Below are 21,494 nucleotides of genomic sequence, written 5' to 3'. Positions count from 1 at the left end.
TACTATTGATGAGCATTAGTGTAGGGCCAGAATTAGGATGTTTATTCTCGGGGCCATAAGCAGATGCTGGGCATGACTTTAAGTTGTGCTTCCTGAATTATCCCCAGAAATCCCTGCCATTGCTGCTCCATCCTCTTCGCTGCTCCTCTCAACTTCCTGATTCCAGGTTCTCTCTCTCAAATTACTGAGTACATTCTCTTACATTATGATGCCTCCCCACTTCACTTGAAGCTCTTTGATTGAGTCTACTTTCCCTGCACTAGCATCAAGCTGTGTTTTGTGCTGCCATTTTGCCTCTGGTCTCAGTGTGGCTCGGCCTCACCATTCAAGCTGCTTTACACCTCCCACTCACATCTCATTATGGAAAGTTTCCTTCTTGGAGTAAACCTTATTGAAAACATCTCTCCCCCTTTGCACTGAATTCACACTGTGATCCAAATTTCAAAAGGTATACTCAGACTTCATCTCACCCTGCTAAAGGCAAACGCACGCTGTCCGTGTGGTCTAAGAATTCCCTTTCTTAACAGATCTGATCAGAGATACGTTTTCACTGGAGAGATCATCACCCCCTTTAGACAAAGAAATTCAGGTGTTTGACTTCCTATTGATACTAGCAAGAGTTTCATGCTGCCTTAGTATTGTAACATGGAGAAAAACAAATCACACTATGAAGTTTTGCTCTGAGTGTTGTTTACCTGTCATTTTGAATATTGTTTCAATTTTGCAGTGCTTATCGTTAAATGCTTGTTCTTGAAGTTATTATCAGATGGAGTGTAGGATGTTGAGGGGTGGCATTATAGAAGTTTATAAAATCATGAGAGGCATGGATAGGATGACTAGCCAAGGTGTTTTCCACAGGATAGGGGATTCCAAAAATAGAGGATATAGCTTTAAGGTGAAAGGCGGAACATTAAAATGGGACGAAGCGGCTACGTTTTCACACAGAAGGGGCTGTGTGTATGGAAAGAGCTGTCAGAGGAAGATTGGTAAATCCAAGTACAGCTACAACATTTAAAAGGCATTTGTACAAACATCGAAATAGGAAACGTTTAGAGACACATGGACAAAATGCAATCAGATGGGACTAGTTTACTTTGGAAAACCTGGCCAGCATGGTCAGGTTGGACCAAAGGGTCTGGTTGTGCGCGATATGACCATATGAATCGAGAAAGCGAGGTATGGGAGGAAAAGATACAATGTAAGCAAATTAGCAAGAAATATAAAAACAAGCATCACAAACTTTTCTGTGTACATAAACAATGTTCAAGATGACTGTGTGACCTTAGGTAGAAATGATGTCAGGAACGCATACTGAGTCCATTTGGAGAGTGTGACTGAGGAACTGGCTATAGGAAACAGGCAGATAATTTACACCAGTATTTTACATCATTCCTCACAGGGAAAGGCACTGTAAGTATATCAATGATACAAACAAAACTGGAATAGGAGGGAAGTTCTTGAACCGTCTAGAACAGAAGGAACAAGGTTTCTAACAATCAGATAAGAACAAAGGTAGACAGATCAGCAACAATTCTTAGTTGGTTTGGAAAGAAGTGGTCATAGTCTTGGGATCATTGCACCCTCTCTATCAGATATTATTTCTGTTGTTTGTTAATGTAAGCAGTAAGTACAGTAGCTTTAATGCATTGTCATCAGGTTCAGGTACATAGGTTTCTGACCCTGGCATGTTCTCCCACACGCATCACTGTACCATAGATCAGCTTCATGGTAATGTTAGACTGAGGGATTATCCCGGGGAAAATGTTACAGATTGTGGTTGAATATAATTCTGGTTCTGTTGTTGCTGCTGCTGCTACTGCTGCTGCTATGATTTGCAGCATCACATGAATTCCCAGCCTGAGCTGCAATATCTGCAATACAATTCTGCTGCCAGTCCTCAGTTCACACCGGGACCCATTCACCCATCACCCCTGTACTCCATGATCTATCCTGATTCCTGATGTGGGAACGTTTTTTTTTAAAAATTCTCGTCCTGTTAGGGTCCCTTCATGATGTCATGCTTCCAATTTTGCGTTCCTCAAACGCATTTAACATTTTCATCTGAATCTGAATCATTTCCCTTCCAGTAGTGCCATCATCTGTTGAAAATGAATGTGTTTCTCTCCCTCACCATGATTCAGAACTCAGCCTGATGAATTATTAAACAAATGAATTTGTGCACTTTGCGTTATTGTTCACTTCCCGGTGCATGGAACTGCATGTTGGACTGGGCTTTTGAGCACTTTTGACACACGTGTTTGAAACTTGTTCAAGAATACTAAACAGGTCTGGCAGCATCTGTGAAGTGAAAGCAGAGATGATCTTTCGGGTCCTGTGACTGTTCTTCAAAGCTCTTGGTGTCTTCAACAATTTTTTTTTTGTTTCCTATTTTCAGTATCCACTGGTCTTTGCTATATTGAAAAAAAAGTTCTGTGACCTTTCGCTTTTAAACGAACTCAGTTGGTTTGGCAACGTCTGCAGAGACAACGAAACAATGTTAAACTTTCAAGTCCAGTGTAAAACTGCTTCAGAAAGGGTTGGAAAGTGAGCGTTTTACCACCTTGGTAGAGGTGGGAAAGAGTGTTTGGAGGCCCAGTGCAAAAGACAAATGGGCTTTAAATTGTGGTGAAAGAGACACAGATGTAAAATGGGTGAAAATTAATGTGCAAGTATTAGAAATGGATTTTTTTCTGTTGAGTGCAAGATAAACAAGACACAATCGGAGAGAGCCCAGGAGGGAGAGTTTATGATAAATGAAGAACAGCCATAATGGGGTCAAGTTGTGAATTTATGGAACTGAATATTAACCCCTACAAGCTGGAACGCACCAAAGTGTAAAGTGAAGTGTTAATCGAGCTTGGGTTGAACTTCATTGGAAAATTGCAGCTGTCTGCAGTTTCTTAACATCGCTACAGTGTTCAAACAGGCCCTTTGGGCCAACGTGCCCATGCTGACCATCTAATTGTATCCGAACTAAACCCATTCTCTACCCTATTAAAGGCGGCACGGTGGCACAGTGGATAGCGCCAGAGACCTGGGTTCAATTCCCGACTCAGGCGACTGACTGTGTGGAGTTTGCACACTCTCCCCGTGTCTGCGTGGGTTTCCTCCGGGTGCTCCGGTTTCCTCCCACAGTCCAAAGATGTGCAGGTCAGGTGAATTGACCATTCTAAATTGCCCGTAGTGTTAGGTAAAGGGGTAAATGTAGGGGAATGGGTGGGTTGCGTTTCGGCGGGTCGGTGTGGACTTGTTGGGCCGAAGTGCCTGTCTCCACACTGTAAGTAATCTAATCTAATCTATACATTGGCCCATGACTATTGCACCTAACCTCACATTCGTGAACAGTATGTGCAATTTAGCATGGCCAATTCGCCTAACCTGCACATCTTTGAACTGTGGGAGGAAACCGGTACACCCAGAGAAAATCCACGCAGACAATGTGCAATCCCCACACAGGCAGTCACCCGAGGCTGTAATGGAACTCATGTCCTTGTTGCTGTGAAGCAGCACTGCAAACCACTGAGCCAGCGCACCTTCCAGGCCTGAAATTGTATATGGCCACAAGACTATAGGAGCTGAAAAGAAGACATTCGGTCCATCGAGTCTGCTCCACCATTCAATTATGACTGACAGATTTTCAACCCCATTTCCCTGCTATATCTCCGTAACCTTTGATCCCGTTGTCAATCAAGAACTTATCCGTCTCTGTTTTAAATATACTCAACGATCTGGTTTCCATAGCCTTCGGTGGTAAGGAATTCCAGTTTCACCACTCTCTGCTTAAAGAAGTTTCATCTTGTCTCCGTTTGAAAGGGTCTTCCCTTTGCTCTAAGCTTGTGCCCTCAGGTCCTTGTCTCTCGTACCAGTGCAAACGTCCTCCCAATGTCCTCTCTGTCCATGCCATTCAGTATTCTGTGAGTTTCAATCAGATCCCTCCCCCCATCCTTCTAATCTCCATCGAATATAAACTAGAGCCCGCAAACGTTCCTCATGTGTTAAGCTTTTCATTTCTGGTGAAACTTCTCTCGAAACGCACCAAGTTTAATGCATCCTTCCTAAGGTATGAGGTACAAAATGCTGGCGATGTTGTCTGACCAGAGACGTAGAAAGCGTCATAATCCTTACCTTTATACTATAGTACTCTTGAGATGGATGAGAACTTCATATTAGCCTTCTTAACTACTGACTCAACCTGCAAGTTTCTCTTAAGCGAATCCTGGACTTGGAATCTCAAGTCCCTTTACACTTCCGATTTCTGAATTTTCTTTCCATTTAGCAAATAGTCCACGCCTGCATTCTTCATAACAAAATGCATGACCTCGCACTCTCCCACATTGTATTTCATCTGCCACTCCTTTTCACACTCACCTGAACTTTCGAAATATTTCTGCAGTCTCCCTGCCTCCTGAATAATACACGGTCCTCCACTATCTTTGCATCATCTGCAAATGTAGCCAGAATGCCCTCAGTTCTGCCATCCAGATCATTAACCTCTAAAGTGAAATGTTGTGGACCTAACACTGACCCTTGTGGAACACTACTCGTCACTGGCTACTACGTTGAGAAGGACCATTTTATCTCCACTGTGCCTCCTGCCAGACAGCCAACCTTTTATCCATGTTAGTACCTGGCCAATTACACCACTGGCCCTTGTCTAACTCTGCAGCCTCCTGTGGGGTACATTATCAGATGCCTACTGCAAGTCCGCATAGTTAACTCCCATTGGCTCTCCTTTATCTAACCTGCTTGTTACCTCTTCAAAGAATTCTCATTAGCTTCAGAGCAAGGTAAATTATTGTAATGGCGAACAATCAGAAGTTTGGGGTCATTCATACAGACAGAGTGGAGATGTTCCTCAAAGCAGTTTCTGATTGGCCTGCTAATGTGAAGGAGACTGCATTGTGAGCAGCAAAGACAGGAGACTGGATTGAAAGAGTACAAGTGAAATGCTGCTTCACTTGGAAGTTGGATTGGGGCCTTGGACTGTGAGGAAGGATGAGGTCAATGGGCAAGTGTTGCAGCTTCTGTAATTGCATGGGAATGGGCCATGGGGGGCAGTGTGGAAGTGTTCGGGTGGTGGAGGGTGTCACAGAGGGAATGGTCTCTGTGAAATACTGACAGTGAACGGGAGGGGAAGATGTGTTTGATGGTGCTGTCCTGCTGGAGGTGGTGGAAGTGGTGGAGGACGATTCTGTGAATGCAGATTCTAGTGCAGTAGGAAGTGAGGACAAGGGGAGATATATCATTGTTCTGGGAAGGTGGGGACGGAGTAAGGGCAGAAATGAGGGAGACGGGACAGTCACAGCTGAAGGCTCAGTCCATCAGAGTTAGAGGATTTCTTGTTTGAGAGAAAAGGTGGTCACGTAGGAAGCTTCCCACTGGAATGTGGCATCATCAAACTGAAATCACAGAGCCAGAGAAACTGGGAGAATGGAGTCACTCTCAGCTGATCATGTGCGCATCCACATACGGAGGTTCCCCCAAATGGTTGAAAAGAGCCAGGTATTTCAATTGCCGATTTATGTCTTATATTTGGTGTAAAACAGAATGTGAAACTAGACTCAGGTGAAGGTCAGTAGATGTGTGGGGGAGACATTTAAGCATATACTGCTTAATAACGCTCAGCAATGATGGTCTCTGGTCAACAAGAAGCTGATGTGAAGATGTGAAGACGAACCACCCATAATGTACAAAGGCTGTGAAGGATACTAATCACTCACAAACTGAAGAATTCAGATTGGCGAGCACTAGTGTCGGCCACATTTGGGAAGTTTATTTTTGGAACCAGAAGCAGATTGGATAAAACAAAATACAAAGAAAAATATTCCAAAACTGGCAAGAAATATAAAAAAATAACTAACCGCAAGAGTTTTCCCCTATCGAATAAAACACGTTTATGATGTGTGTGTGACCCTTGGAAGAAAGGCAGGAGTGTATATGTGGGACACCTGGAGGATGTGACTGGGGATTTGGTTTCAGGGAACAGGCAAAGAATTTAAAACAGTAATTTACATCGTTCCTCACAGAGGAAGGCGCAAAATCGTTCAATAATATAAACAAAATTGTAGTCGGATTAAAGTTCTTGCACTGTCTCTAACAAAACGAACAAAGATTTCCTCAAACAGAAAAGATCAAGGGTAAACAGGTCATTAGCAATAGTAAACTGGTCTTAATAGAAGTGGTTACAGAGTGTTTTGGTGGCACTGTGTGAAATATTCTATAACTCTCTGGATTACAGGAGTGTTCCAGCGAAACTGGAGACCCACAAATATGGCACCTGTCTTCAAGAACAGAATTACTCTTCAAGTGTTTCGGTGCTCCCTTTGTCTGAACAGTGGAGCATATTTGAGAAGATTAATGGCCTCTTGATGCACTTTCATCCTGAGTGATTTAAAAAAAGTAAAACTCTGCTCCTTCCTCTGATGCCGAACATACTGGGATTTGCTAAAGTTGGGAATTATTTTGAAAATTATCTGGAACATTGTACAAATGACATCATCCAGAGATTTCTAGAAACAGCACTCATGAGAACATTTCATCACCATGTGGGAGTATTGCACAGGTGACAGTGAGAGAAGGTGCTGCATGCAGCAGTGAGAGTGATGGAGTCTTATTTGGTGGATATGTGCTATTACAGATATACGGTGAGCGTGAGGGAGCAGAGAGAATACAGCCACCCGTATCCTGACAAATAGTTATTGATGCTTGTCCTATATTGCTGGAAATTTCTTCAGACCGCAGATACTGCACTAAGCTGGATTGTGAGCTCAGACCATGCTCGGTGGGACTGGTGGTGCGGCCCTTCTGGGAAGAGAATGGTTCCGCTCTGTACTAGCTCATTCACCAGGATCTCCATGCCCCTGTCGACAAGCTGTGGTGAAATTTCCCCTTATCTGCCATGCTCGGGTAAACTGTGCAGGGCAGCTCCAAACTGAGAAAGCTCAACTGTATATCCATTGGCCTTTTCAAGATGGCAGCAGTGCCAGGGATCACGGAATATCCATGGGCATACGGACGATGGCGAGTACCTCCAGCCATGATGGGTGAGAGAATAGGGTTGGCATTGAATGAGAGCGATACCATGGAGTGGAGTGGGTAGTTAATGAGGTGAGTTCGATAAGATAGCACCAGGAAACAAACTCTGCCTCGTGCAGACATTCCTTCTGTCACACTCAATGAAAATGGCACTGAGACAAATTATTGTTAGCTTCAGCCCAATGAGGCGAAGACTCTGCTGACTGTACTCCCATTTACAAATCTGCAGGATAAATGCTTATTCAAACCTCTCCATCATCTTAACTTACACCAATATCCTGTTCATCCATCATTCCTTGAAACAGTGCACTGTTGGACAGATAAGTAGTGGACTGGTGAGCTTTAACCAGTGTTCGATCCTGGACGGATTGCTGAGCAGTACACTAGTCTGGTCTACGCAATGCTTCATGCTGAGCAGGTATCTCGTCTGGGCGTATACGTGTCTGGGCTAGATCTGTGAGGTGGATTGAGTATCCGATATAATTTCTGACATAATTATCATTCCTCCAGCTCAGTCCATTCCGCTGGTAAATAGGAGGAGTTGTGTTTCAGATAGAATTTACTTGGTCAAAATATTCGACATTAAGCAAAACACAATTTATTCAAACACAAAAGACAACAAAAGGAAGACGAACTTGCAATAACGTAATTCTGTTGGAAAACCTAGCAGGATAATAGTTTATTTAACTACTATACAATAACTGTTCCAATATGGTATCATACAATAAGCACACAAATGTCAAAAAACAAATTCAGGAAACAGATTGTCTGACATGCAATTCTCCAATCCAGGAGGAAAGAACATCAAAAGACAGTTCCGAGAGAAATCACAGAGAGAGTGTGTAGCACCTGCGATAGTTTTCCTGCCTTCCAACCCTGCTGAAACCCGAGCAATAACTGGCAAAAGGCAAAATTAAGAATCCTGGTTCTGTGAGAGTTTGACCATCACTCCAGAGGAACAGGCCGCTGCTTCAAGGACCACAAGAAAATGAATGTATCTACACCGTCTATGGCACTGTAAGTGTCTCTGAAAAATGCCTCAACCCACCTCAGCCGTTTATAGCTCGACAGATAAATGTCAAAGTTAAACATAAATAAATAAAACGAAAAGATGCAGCAGGCCTGGTGATCAGACACAAATGGCCTCGGGAGCTCAGCAATTCCTACCATGCCAAAACACAGTAGAATCTTCGAACTTCTGAAGAAAAGCATTATCTCTCTCCTTCACCTCTACATTTACAGCTGGAGATATGCCATTAGCCCAATAATCAGTGATATCAAAATCCCACCCACACCAAGTATTATTGTGATATGTCAGAGTTCCCGTGAAAGGGGTTAATTGAAACTGTTTGTTCAGTGACTGTGATTAATACCAGTCTCCCTGGGCCTAACTGGGTCACTGGAGGGTTTCCCTCTTCCATTATTAGGGGCTTCTTTCAACCTGTTACGCCATGTATCAGGGGCAGCGTCATCCTCAACAGAACTTGGATCAGCAGTTACAGAGAAAGAGAGAGAGACCTGAATGTGACATCATTAGAATGTTCCAACAATGGATCAGAATCTGAGAACATTAGACTAGAATATTCCAGCAATGGATCAGAATCTGAGATAATTAGTCTGGAATGTTACAACAATGGACAGGAGTTTATCTTGGGGTCTTTATTATCTTTCACGGGATTGGGCACGGTTAGAATGGCTGATACGAGCCGGACTGATGATTATTCAAGCTGGGTACTATCCCATTCTCGCTATTTTTGGTGTTCCTGTAAGCTTATCTCTGTCAATTCTATAAATGATGCTGACTGTTATTGTTATTCTGGTTAATTATTTTAACAAATACATAAACTTTCAGTCACAAGCGGCACATCCTTTTCATGTATTTCCAACCTACTTACTCGTAAAAATCTGAGAAGGAAAAAGACTGTTCGGAACCTTGAGTCTCCTTTTTACTGTGTGCTGTTTTATGTCTCCATATTCTCTCTGTCATCAAACCTGCTGACACCCACCTACATAATATCCCCAATCTCCAGCTCTGCCTGAGTTCTGTTGCTGACTTCGCCATCATCGACCCTTTAATTAACGACAGATTATGTGGCTCCAGTTCTCATCTGACTTCTCTTCCAGTTACAAAGAGTTTGATTACAAACTTGCTCTGTAGTTACTTCACAATAGGGACTCTGTATCAGAGTAATAACGTCACTGACCGTGTAAATCAGAGGCACAGGTTATGACTCGAAAAGCATTGTTTGAAATCTTACCAATGTTGATGACTAAATTTTAATTCCAGTGACAAAAATTGGAATGAAACCTAATTTCACTCATAGCAACCATAATCCATCAGAATTTCTTTTATTATTTTATAGGTAACCTTTGGTAAAGAAACCTAACATTTTTGCCCTATTTGGACTAAGAGTCCCGTCAGACCCACAACAATGTGGTTGGCTCCATATTTCCTTGAAAAAATGGTCGCATAGTCAAGGGCAGTTAGGATGGACAACAAATGCTGCCCTTGCCAGTGATGCTGGCGTCCCGGGAAACAACAACATTAAAGGTGAAATAACCAAGGAAATGTGGATGCTGGAGATCTGAAATAAAATTCTCCACCGTCTGAAAGAATGTTGGAGAATCTCAGCAGGTATGGCAGTCTGTCGGGACTGAACGTTTCGAGTTCAGTGACCCTATAATAACTGAATGCAACTGGGAAATAATATTATTATATCAGGGATGGTTGGAAGGGAGAGCGGGAGATTTGTGGTGAGTGGATCATGTGCAGCAAGAGAGAGAGAAAGAGAGAGAGGGAGAGAAAAGAAAAGCAAGCAAAAGATTTGCTGATGATGTACTAGAAGGAAAATAGAATGGGAAGTTATTCTAACATTTCCCTTTTTCACATATTCCTGAATATTATAGCTATTACGGGATGTTGCTGCTTAACGTGAGTGACGTTCCCTCTATCTGTCGTCTCTGAGTGTGGTGATCAATTCCTTCAGCAATACCTATAGTTGCTGAGATATAGAGAAACATAATGTTACATTGTCAACTGCTTCTTTGGAGAGAGGAACTGTTACTGTGTGACTGTGTGGAGATGTAACAGCTTTCTCAGCCAGGAAAAGAAACTGAGGAGACCGAGGCATTTTCAACACTGAATGGATGCACTATGGGTGTGGAGAATTGACTTGCTGCTGTCATCTAGAAAGTCAGTGGAGGCTCTGTGGATGGTGTTCTCAGGATTCTGATGTCAGCTACTTGGTTCATTCAGGGAGCCCTGATGGTCTGTGGACCCCACTCTGAATACTGCATTTACTGTGTGTCTGGGTCCATGGGAAACAAATGGAGCTGAGACTCCAAAGAAGGGAAGCTGTGTGAACAGGGAGGAGCAGGGCACTGTACTATACTCTCTGGGATTTCCAGGAACATTTGTCTAAGCTGCACCCATTTAGGTGTAAAGTGTAAAACCAGCTTGTCTCAAAATTGAGGTGGTCACTGAGCTGTATCCCCTCCTTCATTACAACCTGCAGTCTCACACCAGGGACAGGATTGTGCTGACACTCACGATGAAGTAAACTGGATTGATTCTGGATCTTTGCAGGCAGTAGTGGGTAATTAATTTACCATCTCCGAAGTGCAATCCTCCAATGTATTCAGGAGCTGACTGAAATCATCTGCCAGCTGAGATGAATGCATTGGTTCCATCTCCACAGAGGAAGGTACAGAAACTAATTTCCAGAAATATTAGGGAACAGAGTGACTGGTAAAAATGGAAACGGATGGAAATCAGAATTACTGAAGAGTATGTTATTGAAAATCTAATTGAGTTGAAGTTTCATAAGTTGCTGCATCTAATGAGTTATATCCCAGAGTGATGGAGATGAGAACAGAGTTAATGAAAGTATTACTAATTATTCTTCAAAGCTAGTTAGATTCTGGAAAGGACGCTGCAGACTGGGAAACAACTATTGTAAACTTAAATATTTAAAACAGGATGGAGAGGGAAAACAGAATACTAAATAGCTTGATGTCAGCTGTGAGAACAAAATATTGGAACGTTTTATAAGCAACGTGACAAATAGTTACTTGGAGAATAATGATATGATTTGGTACGTTCGGCCTAGATTCAGGAAAGGGAAATGATCTTTGATAAACCTGTTTGTGGAGATTACCCGTTGTGACATCGACAGTTGAGAACCAATGGGAGTGGAGTATTTGTATTTTTAGAAGACGCTTGACATGTTTGAGTACAGGAGAATGGGGAATGATAGAGTCCATGGGTAGGTAGGGGTGGAATGTACACCACATGGATTAAAGAATGGGTAATGGAGGTAGGAGAAGAGTAGTGTTTTTCTCTGGACTGAAGGATTGATGGGTGGTAGCAGGATCAGTGTTTGGACAATAGCTGTTCACAAGGTATAAAAATGATTCAGATGTGAACAACAAATACCATCATGTACATTTATATTTATTAAATGGTAGAGAGGTTGGCGAGTGCTTTTGTTGAAAAGGACCTGGATGTCTTTGGTCATAAGTCACTGACAGAATACATACGGGGCAGGAAGTAAATGATATGTTGCCCTTCGTGCAAAATTATTGAAGTACAAAAGTTAGACTATCTTTCCCACTGATCGTGATTTGTTGAGATAGTATTTGGTGCATTGTGTAAAGGTTTGGTCTGCTTTATAAATAACGATCCTTTTGTCACTGAGAGAGTGCAAAGTAGTTTGACCAGACTAAACACTGGCATGATGTTACCATGAGGACAGCGTGCAGTAACTAGTGCTTAATCTGGAGCGCTGTGAGAGAATAAGAAGTTGAAGCTTGATGGGTCTGGCCAGAAACTCATTAGGTCCCAAACAGCTGAATGGGGTGAAAATGTCATATTTTTCATTGGATGTTTGATTCATGACATTTACATGCATCTGCAGAGCCCCCATGTCGATTGACAGCGAGGTACAGGCTCTGATTGAACTCTAAACACTTGAATGCACAGTTACTGTGTGACACTGCAATGAATTTCACCTTGTACACAATCCTGACAGCAGCCATATTACCTTCATTCTGAAACAGTTAGTTATTTCCCAATGGCTTCTGACCTCCACGGAGACTATGGGCCTGCCTTCTTGGAGATGGAAGAAAACTTGGAGAATGGCTAAAAAATGTTGGCTGCATTCCGACTTCCAGAAAACCATGTTAAAGTAACACATATGTACCATGAGTAATTAAGCCATGTGAATCAATTTGGAGCAGTCTGTCTGTGTAGCCCCTGCTCCATTTGTTTGTGATGTTGGAGCATCTCTGACACTTTCCTGTTCCTGTGTTAGTGGCTTGACAAGCTGAATAACATCTTCCTGTTCCTTTGTAAGTGACTCCGGGTGTGAAATGGTTCTTTCTGTTTTGTCTGTGACATGTGGAAGGAGCAGACTCCCACCTTCCTGTGCAACAGGCAACAGGGACTGAATGGGCTATCCCTCTTCTTGCCCAGTAGTTTTGATGGGATGAATGGCTTCCCACATTCTTGTGAAACCAGATTAAGGTGCTGAATGAAATCCTCCTTTTACTGTGGAAATGTGCTGTGCTGTTACATAAATGTTACCCAGACATTAACAGCACGATCTTGAATGTTGTCCAGGTCTTACTGCACATGGTCACAGACTGTTTCAAGAGCTGAAGAGGGACAACTTATTCTGAAAATTTTGTAAACTTCAGTGAATGCCCCCTCTTCTACTGGCAGGGTAGCTCAGTATCTAACACTGCTGCCTCACAGCACCAGGGTCCCAGGATCGATTCCGGCCGTAGGCAACTGTCTGTGTGGAGTTTGCACATTCCCCACTAGTCCGCAGAGTTTCCCCCGAGTGCTCCGGTTTCCTCCTACAGTCCGAAGATGTGCAGGCCAGGTGAATTGGCAATCCTAAATTGTCCATTATGTTAGGCGCATTAGTCAGAGGGAATTGTGTCTGGTTGGGTTACTCTTTGGAGGGTCGGTGTGGGCTGGCTGTGCCGAAGGGCCTGTTTCCACACTGTAGGGAATCCAATCTGCTCAGTTTAGACTCAATGGGCTGAATAGCCTCCTTCCACACTGGTGGGATTCTATGATGACAAACTGGAGATGCCTGGGCTGAAGAAGCGACGCTGAGGATCTCCTGCAGATGTTTCCTACGGCTGAGATGATTGATTCCCACCAATGATAACCATCTTCCCTTGTGCCATGAATGACTCCAAGCAGTGCAGACGTCATAATTAATTCTCATTAAGTGCGATCTTGTTCAGGCTCCTTGATGTCATCCTCAGTCAAATACTGCCTTGAGTTCAGGGCCAGTCTCTCTTACCTGAGCCCCTGCGTTGCGTCTTTTGTTCATATCAACAGGTCATGGTGTAGAAGCAGAGAACATTATCTTCAAACAGAGGGTCGTGAATGTCAGTATTTCTCTTACGCAGAGAGTTGGGGGAGTTAAATCACTGAAAGGGACCAGTGGTGACCCGCAGAGATCAGTCCTGGGACCTCTGCTCTTTGTTACTTTTATAGATGACTTGGATACGGGTGTTGAAGAGTGGGCTAGTAAGTCTGCCGATGACACAAAGGTGATTGGAGTGGTACAGAATGTGGAGGGATATTGTAGGTTGCAACGGAACATGGACAAAATGCAGAGCTGGGCTGAGAAGCGGCAGATGGAGTTCCAACTGAAGTAATTCAACTCGCAAGCTCGAAAGTCAATGTAGAATATATGGTTAAAGGGAGGATTCTTGGCAGTGTGGAGGAACAGGGTGATCTTGGGGTCCGTGTCCACATATCCCTCAAAGTTGCTACCCAAGTTGATCAGGTTGTTAAGAAGGCGTATGGTGTGTTGGCTATCAGTTGCAAGGGGATTGAGTTTAAGAGCCACGAGGTTATGCTGCAGCTCGATAGAGCCCTGCTCTGACCGCACAGGGAATATTGTGTTCAGTGCTGGTCTCCTCATTATAGGACGGATAAGAAGCTTTCGATAGGGTAAAGAGGATATTTACCAGGATGCTGCCTGGACTGAAGGGCATGTCTTATGAAGAAACCATGAGGGAGCGAGGGCTTTTCTCACTGGAGGAAAAATAGATGAGAGGTAACTTGATAGGGGTGTACAAGATAATGAGAGGCATAGAGAGAGTGAATAGCCAGAAACATTTTCCCAGAAATGTCTGTCACGAGGTGGCATAATTTTAAGGTAATTGGAAGAAGGTTTAGGGGAGATATCAGAGGTAGATTCTTTACACAGAGAGTGGTGGTTGTGTCGAATGCACTGCCAGTGGTGGTAGTAGAGTCAAATGCGTGAGGGAAACTTAAGAGACTCTTGGAAAGGCAAATGAAACAAAGTGAATGGAAGCATGAAGGTGAGTCTGATCTTAAAGTAGGACAAACGGTGCAACATCGAAGGCTGAAGGTCCTAACTGCATGCATTCATGTAAAGCTCTGAGCTCAAAAACTGCATGAATTCATGTAAAACGCCGATATCTCACTTTTTAGATTAGAATCAATCTAAACATCATGGCGTAGGCAGAGAACACAGGGGGGCAACACTTTCAACATATTGTCGAGCTATCATCATTGTTAACAGTTAACCTGAGATTGCAACTTTTTAAAGAAAAGTTTTCTGTTTTACATATGAAAGAAATGAAACTATCATGGTATTATAACAGATGAAAGGCTTAACAGACAATCAATTTTTCAATGTATAATTTTCAATGTATAAATCACACTGTAAATTTCTGCTATAAATTCTGTGTTAGGATTCAGCCCTCTACTATCGCCTGATGAAGGAGCGACGCTCCGAAAGCTAGTGTGCTTCCAATTAAACCTGTTGGACTATAACCTGGTGTTGTGTGATTTTTAACTTTGTACACCCCAGTCCAACACCAACATCTCCAAATCAGTCCTGTTCTTTGTTCTGTGTCCTATGGAAGTGCTCAAGAAGACTTGGACATTGAGGAAGGTTTGAGACTTGGGCAGGTCAGCCTTGATCTTAGTGAAGGGCAAGGCAGGCTTGGGATGGGAATGACCTGCCCCTGTTCCTGATGTTCTCCCATTCTGTTATTGGAAAGTTGGTTGGTGTTATTTTCCTGGAAGGTCTTTTATGTAATGTTGCAATCAGGGAGACCAGCTGATTTTATGAGCCATTGCTGGATGAGATTTGATATTCACAGTGAATCTGGGTCTCAAACATGATCAACAAATGAAGCACAAGTTACAGAGAGGGGGAGCTCTGTAAAAAGAGATGAGCGACCTCTTTCATATCCAAACTGGGCCTTCCAATTACATTTTCCAAATGTCCCAAACCGTGTGGGACAGTTTTGAGGGACGAAATGGTCTCCTCTGTTTCTGTGCACCATGCTATAACAGTAGGTGGACTCCAACTGCTCCTGTCTAGCAGGATAGAGGGGTTGAATGGAACACAGAAACATGGGACTGAGGAGCAGGAGTGGGTCATTACAGAAGTTGAGCCTTCTCCACCAAGCATTAAGATTGTGGCTGATCAGATTGTGGTCTCAGCCTCATCTTCCTGTCTGTCCCCCTTTGTCCGTGATTGACTTCTCTGTCAAATCTTTAACTAACTCAGCTGTGAATACTTGTAATCAGAGAGGCACCACAAACTTCTGGCGAAGAGAATTCCCATTCGAATGGCCCTTTTAGATTTTTTTCCTCATATCGCTGTGAGAATAAGAGAGTCAGACAGAGTGTCCAAATTGTCCACGCCAATCAAGCATCTTAATCAGATCTCGTCCCACTTGCCACATCCCCCTGAACCATTCCTACTTAAGTACCTTTTACAGATACCAGATGTACCAGATACAGTTTAAACGTGTAATTGTACCCACTTTCACCACTTCCTCTGACAGTACACCCACCAGCCTCTGTATAAAAAAGTTTCACCTCAGGTCCCTTCTAAGTCTTTGCCCTGTCACCTTTACCCTATGCCATCTAGTTCTGGGAAAAAGATCTTGCCCATTCAGACTATCCATGCCTCTCAGGACTTTTCTAAACCTCTATCATGTCACCATTCAGCCTCTGACAGGCCAGGGGAAAAAGCCCCATACTGTTCATCATCTCCCTGTAGCTCAAACCCTCAGGTTCCAGAAAATCTCGTAAACCTTTTATGAAGCCTTTCAAGCTTAACAACATCCATCCTTTAGCAGTGTCAACTGACATGTATGCAGTATTTTTAAAGTGGCCTCACATACGTCCTGTAATCTGTCTACGATGGGGAACCTTATTAAATGCCTTGCTCAAGTCTGTGTAAACAATGTACACCACAGTGTCTTCTTCAATCTTCTTTGCCACCTCTTCATAATACTCAATTGCATTAATTAGACATGATTTCCATCACACAAATCCATATTGACTACCCCTAATCACTCCTTGTCTTTCTAGATACATGTAAATCCTATCCCTCAGAATCCCATCCAACGAACTCCTCGACACTGACATTGGCTGATTGAGTCGATAATTCCATGTGTTATTTTGGCTTATTGCTCCCTTTTCTAGCCCCAAACTTCCAGTGGCCACAAAAAAATGCAACTAGGTTGGTGATGTGGCCAAATGATATAGTTCTTAGAGTGTGTCAGGGTCAGTGTTAGGAACAAGTCAGGCACATTTCTTTAATCTACTAAACCAACACGTTTATGACAAAACAAAGTTGCTCAAACCATGATGGAAAGAGGAATGACGAGAAGATATTGCAAATACGTACATTGATATTTCCCTTTGAAAAATACTGAGAAACAGACACACACACACATGCGCACACATGCACACACACGCACACACAGACACACACACGTATTGTCGATAACAAACTGAAAAGCAAAATATCTGCAAAGTTAACTTGAAAGAATATTGTCCAAAAATGATTCGAACTCATGACCAAAGGAAACATGAGAGTTTGATCCAAATGCTGTTCTATTTGTAGGATCATCAAGTCCTACAGCATGGAGAGAGGCAGAGAGGCCCTTTGGCCCAAACTCGTCCATGCTGACCCAAATATCCAACCACACTAACCTCATTTCCCAGCACTTGGCCCACAGCATTCTCGTCCTTTCCTGTCCATGTACTTGCCCAAATGCCCATTAAATATCGTTAATACAAATGCTTCAACCACTTCCCTTGGCAGCTCATTCCCTTTGTGTACTACTCTCTGTGTCCAGCAGTTTCCACCAGTTTCCCTTTTATTCTTTCCCCTCTCACCTTAAACTAATGCCCTCTCCTCCTCGATTCCGCAACTCTAGGAAAGAAAAACTGGATCCATTTTCCCTATCCATGTAAACTTCTATAAGATCCCTCTCAGTCTTCTATTCTCTAAAGAAAAACGTCCTCCCTTGTCCAACTTCTCCCTATAATTCATACTGTTGAGTTCTGGCAACATTTTTGTAAATTCGCTCTGCACACATTCCAAATTAAAAAATATCCTTCCGATCGCAATGTGACTAAAACTGAACACAACACTACAAGTGCAGCCTCACTAACTTCCTGAATAACTTCAACATAACTTCCCAACTGCTTGCCTCCATGTCCTGACCGATGCTTGCTAGTGTGGCAAAAATCTTCTTCACTACCATGTCTAAATACGACCCCACTTTCAGAGAACGGTGGACCTGAACTCTGCTCAACTACACTCCTTAAAGTCCTACCAATCATCATGAATCTCCTACCTTGATCTAACGTTGCCAATATATTCCTCGGCCCATTTCTACAGTTTGATCGAGGCCCTGCTGCAATTGCTGATATACTTCCTCACTGTCCGTGATACCACCTATTTTAGTGTCCCAAGTTTCCTAATCATGCCTTGTAGATTCGATTAGATTACATTACAGTGTGGAAACAGGCCCTTCGGCCCAACAAGTCCACACTGACCCGCCAAAGCGTAACCCACCAATACCCCTACATTTACCCCTTACCTAACACTACGGGCAATTTAGCATGGCCAATTCTTTGGACAGTGGGAGGAAACCCACGCAGACACGGGGAGAATGTGCAAACTCCACACAGTCGGTCACCTGAGGTGGGAATTGAACCCGGGTCTCTGGCGCTGCGAGGCAGCAGTGCTAACTGCTGTGCCACCCTGCCGCCCATGAACATTCGCCAGAATATCATTAATACAGATAACAAACAGCAATGGGCCCAGCAGCGACCCCTGAGGCACTTCAGTGTCACAGGCCTCCAGTCCGAGAGCATCCTTCCACTAGTACCCATTGCTTACTACCATGAAGGCAATTGTGTGTCCAATTTTCCAGCTCCCTCTGGATTCTATGCGATTCTAACCTTCCAGACTAGCCTATCAATGGTAACCTTGTCAAAGACCGTTCTGAAAACTATACAGACTACATCTACCGCCCTCCCCTTATCAACATTCCTGGTCATTTCATCAATGAATTCAAACAAATTTGAGAGGCATGATCTCCCACTCACAAAGCCATGCAATCTTTCCAGTCTAAAAACAACTATTAATAATAATTATTAAAATGAATAATAACAAACTAATAAATAAGAATAAGATGACATTTTCAATGGATAATAAATCATCCATGGTATGTGATATTGGAATGTGCATCATGGGTGAAGGGCAGAATAGATTTTGTCCCTGTGTCATTGAACTGTGTTGAAAAAACCAAGGGTGGCATGGTGGTTCAGTGGCTAGTACTGCTGCCTCATAGTGCCATGGATCCGGATTTGTTTCCAGCTTCGGGTGACTCTCTGTGTGGAGTTTGCACATTCTCACTGTGATTGTGTGGGTTTCCTCTGGGTGCACCATTTTCCTTCCACAATTCAAATATGTATAGGTCAGGTGAATTGGCCATGCTAAGTTACCCATAGTGTTATGTGTAAATACAGGTGTGATCTTGTTGGGCCAAATAGCCTGATTCCATACTGAATCTTGTCAAAAAAAAATCTATTTCTAAACAAACCTTATCTTTCCAAATGCATGTGTATCACATCCCTCAGAGACTTCTCAAGTAACCTACCGACCACAGATGTTAGTTTCCTTGTCTATAGATCCCAGATTTTTCTTTGATTCCCTTCTTGAATAATGGCACAACCTTTGCTAATCTCCAATATTCTGGAACTTAAACAGTAGCTAACGATGATGCAAAAATACCAGCCAGGGTCCCCGTAGTTTCTTCTGTAGTCTCTTGCAGTGTTCTTGGATGCACCTGTTTAGGACCAGGAGATTTATTCACCTTTATACATTCTAAAGCATTCAACACGTCTTCTCCTGTGATATTGACTCACCCCAAGATAACGCTACTACCTTTGTTAACCTCCCTCGTCTTCATGTTTTTCTCCACGGTAAAGGCAGACGAGAAATATTCATTAAGAATCTCGCAAATCTCCTACGGTTCTCAGCATGCATGTCCACTTTGGACTTTGAGGGGTCATATTCTCATTTAGTTATTCTTTTTACTTTAATATACTTAAAGAAACTCTTTGAATTCACCCTAATCTTCTCAACCAAAACAATCGTGTGCCCCCCTTTCGCACTCCTGATTTCCTCCTTTAGTAAAGTACTGTATCCCCTGTACACCTCCAGGTATTCGCTCGATTCCAGCTGCCTGGACCTGAGCCATGCCTCATTTTTGCTGGTCAAAGCTTCAATATCTCCTGACATCAGAGGTTCCCTCTTCCTACCAACCTTGCATTTTACCCTCATAGGAACATATAGACCTTGAACTGTAGACATGTCACTTTTAAAGGCCTCCCACTTGCTGGAGGTCCCTTCGCCTCCAACAAACGCCTCCAACCAACCCCTCCAAGCTGCTGTCTAATTCCACCAAAATTCACCTTGCCCCAAGTTTGAACTTGAACATGTGGAACAGTTTTGTCCTTCTCCATAACTATTTAAAAAATAATAGAGCTATGGTCACTGGTCCCAGAGTGCTCCCCCACTGTCACCTCAGTCACCTGTCCTGCCCTAGAACTTAGAGTAGGTCGAGTTTCGTCCCGTCCTTAATTCTATGTCATGTTAGGAAAATTAAAATCTCCTACTAATGCAATCCTATTGGCCCTGCAAGTCTCCCCAGTCTGTCTCCATATTTTTGTTCCCCTAATTCCTCATTTATTATTTGGGGGCCAATAGTACAATCCAAATACTATCACCATTCCATTCTTATTTGTTAGCTCCCCAGACAATTCCTCACAGGATGATTCATCAGTCATTTTATCTCTGATTACTGCTGTGATATTCGCCTTAATCAAAAATGAAACTCCTGGTCCCCTCTTTCCACCATCTCTGTCCCGCATAAAGCACCTGTACCCTGGAACATTAAGCTGCCAGTGCTGTCCCTCTCTTAGCCATGTTTCAGTAATGGCTATAATATCCCAGTCCCACGCACCGATCAATGCCCTGAGTTTATCGGCCTTACCTGTCAGCCATCTTGCATTGAAACAGTTGCAATTTAATTCAACAGGCATTCTTTGCTCCCTGTCGTTGTCTAGCCTGACTTGTCTCTTCATTTTACTGTTTCTGCTTACTGTATCTCCTTCCAGCCTCGCACCTGCCTCCCTGCTGTTGAGCATCCCACACCTCCCCAACCCCAGCCAATCTAGTTGAAACCCTCTTGCAGCAGTTGCAAATCTGCCTGCTAGGATATTGGTCCCATTCCAGTTCAGGTACAACCCGTACTTCCTGAACAAGTCACCTTGCCCCACAAAAGATCCCAGTGTTCCAAAAATCTCTGCCCCCTGCACCAATTCTTTAGCCACCCCTTCATCTGCCATATTCTCCTGTTCTTACCCTCACTAGCACGGAGCAGTGGAAGTAAACTGAATATTACCACTGTCATGGTCCTTTATTTTATCCTTTTCCCTAACTCTCTACAATCACTATGTTGGATGTAATCACGATTTCTAGCTGTGTCACTGTTCTTTGTACCAATGTGCAAAATGACTTCTGGCTGCTTCCCCCCACCCCCACCCGCACCACTGGTGAGAACTTTCTGCCGCCGCTCTCAGACATCCAGGACCCTGGCATGTGGGAGGCTACACATCATTCCGGATTCCCATTTGCAACCACAGAATCTCCTGTCTGTTCCCCTCACTATCGAGTCGGATAATTACTTCCGTAGTTATTCTGCTTGCACAGCCTTCTGGCAATGGGATTTCTTCATGAAACAGTTGAATTTGGCTGAATTGTTTTGCTTCAGGCAATGGGGAAATTCCAATGAATCCTCATCAGGAATTCCCCATTAGTGGGAAAGACGACTGGGCTTTTTTTCACTCCCACTCATTGCTGTGATGAGCGACAGGGAAACAGAAAGGGAGCAATAGAATGTTTCTCCACAGATAGGCTACATTTTCCATCTGTAAGTTAGATCAGTAACGTTATCAGTCCCATGCTGGACTCTGTGAGCTCTTCTTGAACATTGTCTGAACTAGATGACTCCATTACATTCTCGACCCCAGGTCAGTGTGTTATTGTAGAATCAATTTATTAATAATAAATGGTCATACT

The sequence above is a fragment of the Chiloscyllium plagiosum genome, unplaced genomic scaffold (genome assembly GCF_037043375.1).
Source record: "Chiloscyllium plagiosum isolate Xiang-an unplaced genomic scaffold, Cpla_swu_hap1 HiC_scaffold_21, whole genome shotgun sequence".
Classification (NCBI taxonomy): Eukaryota; Metazoa; Chordata; class Chondrichthyes; order Orectolobiformes; family Hemiscylliidae; genus Chiloscyllium; species Chiloscyllium plagiosum.
Note: the sequence above shows the minus strand (reverse complement) of the source record.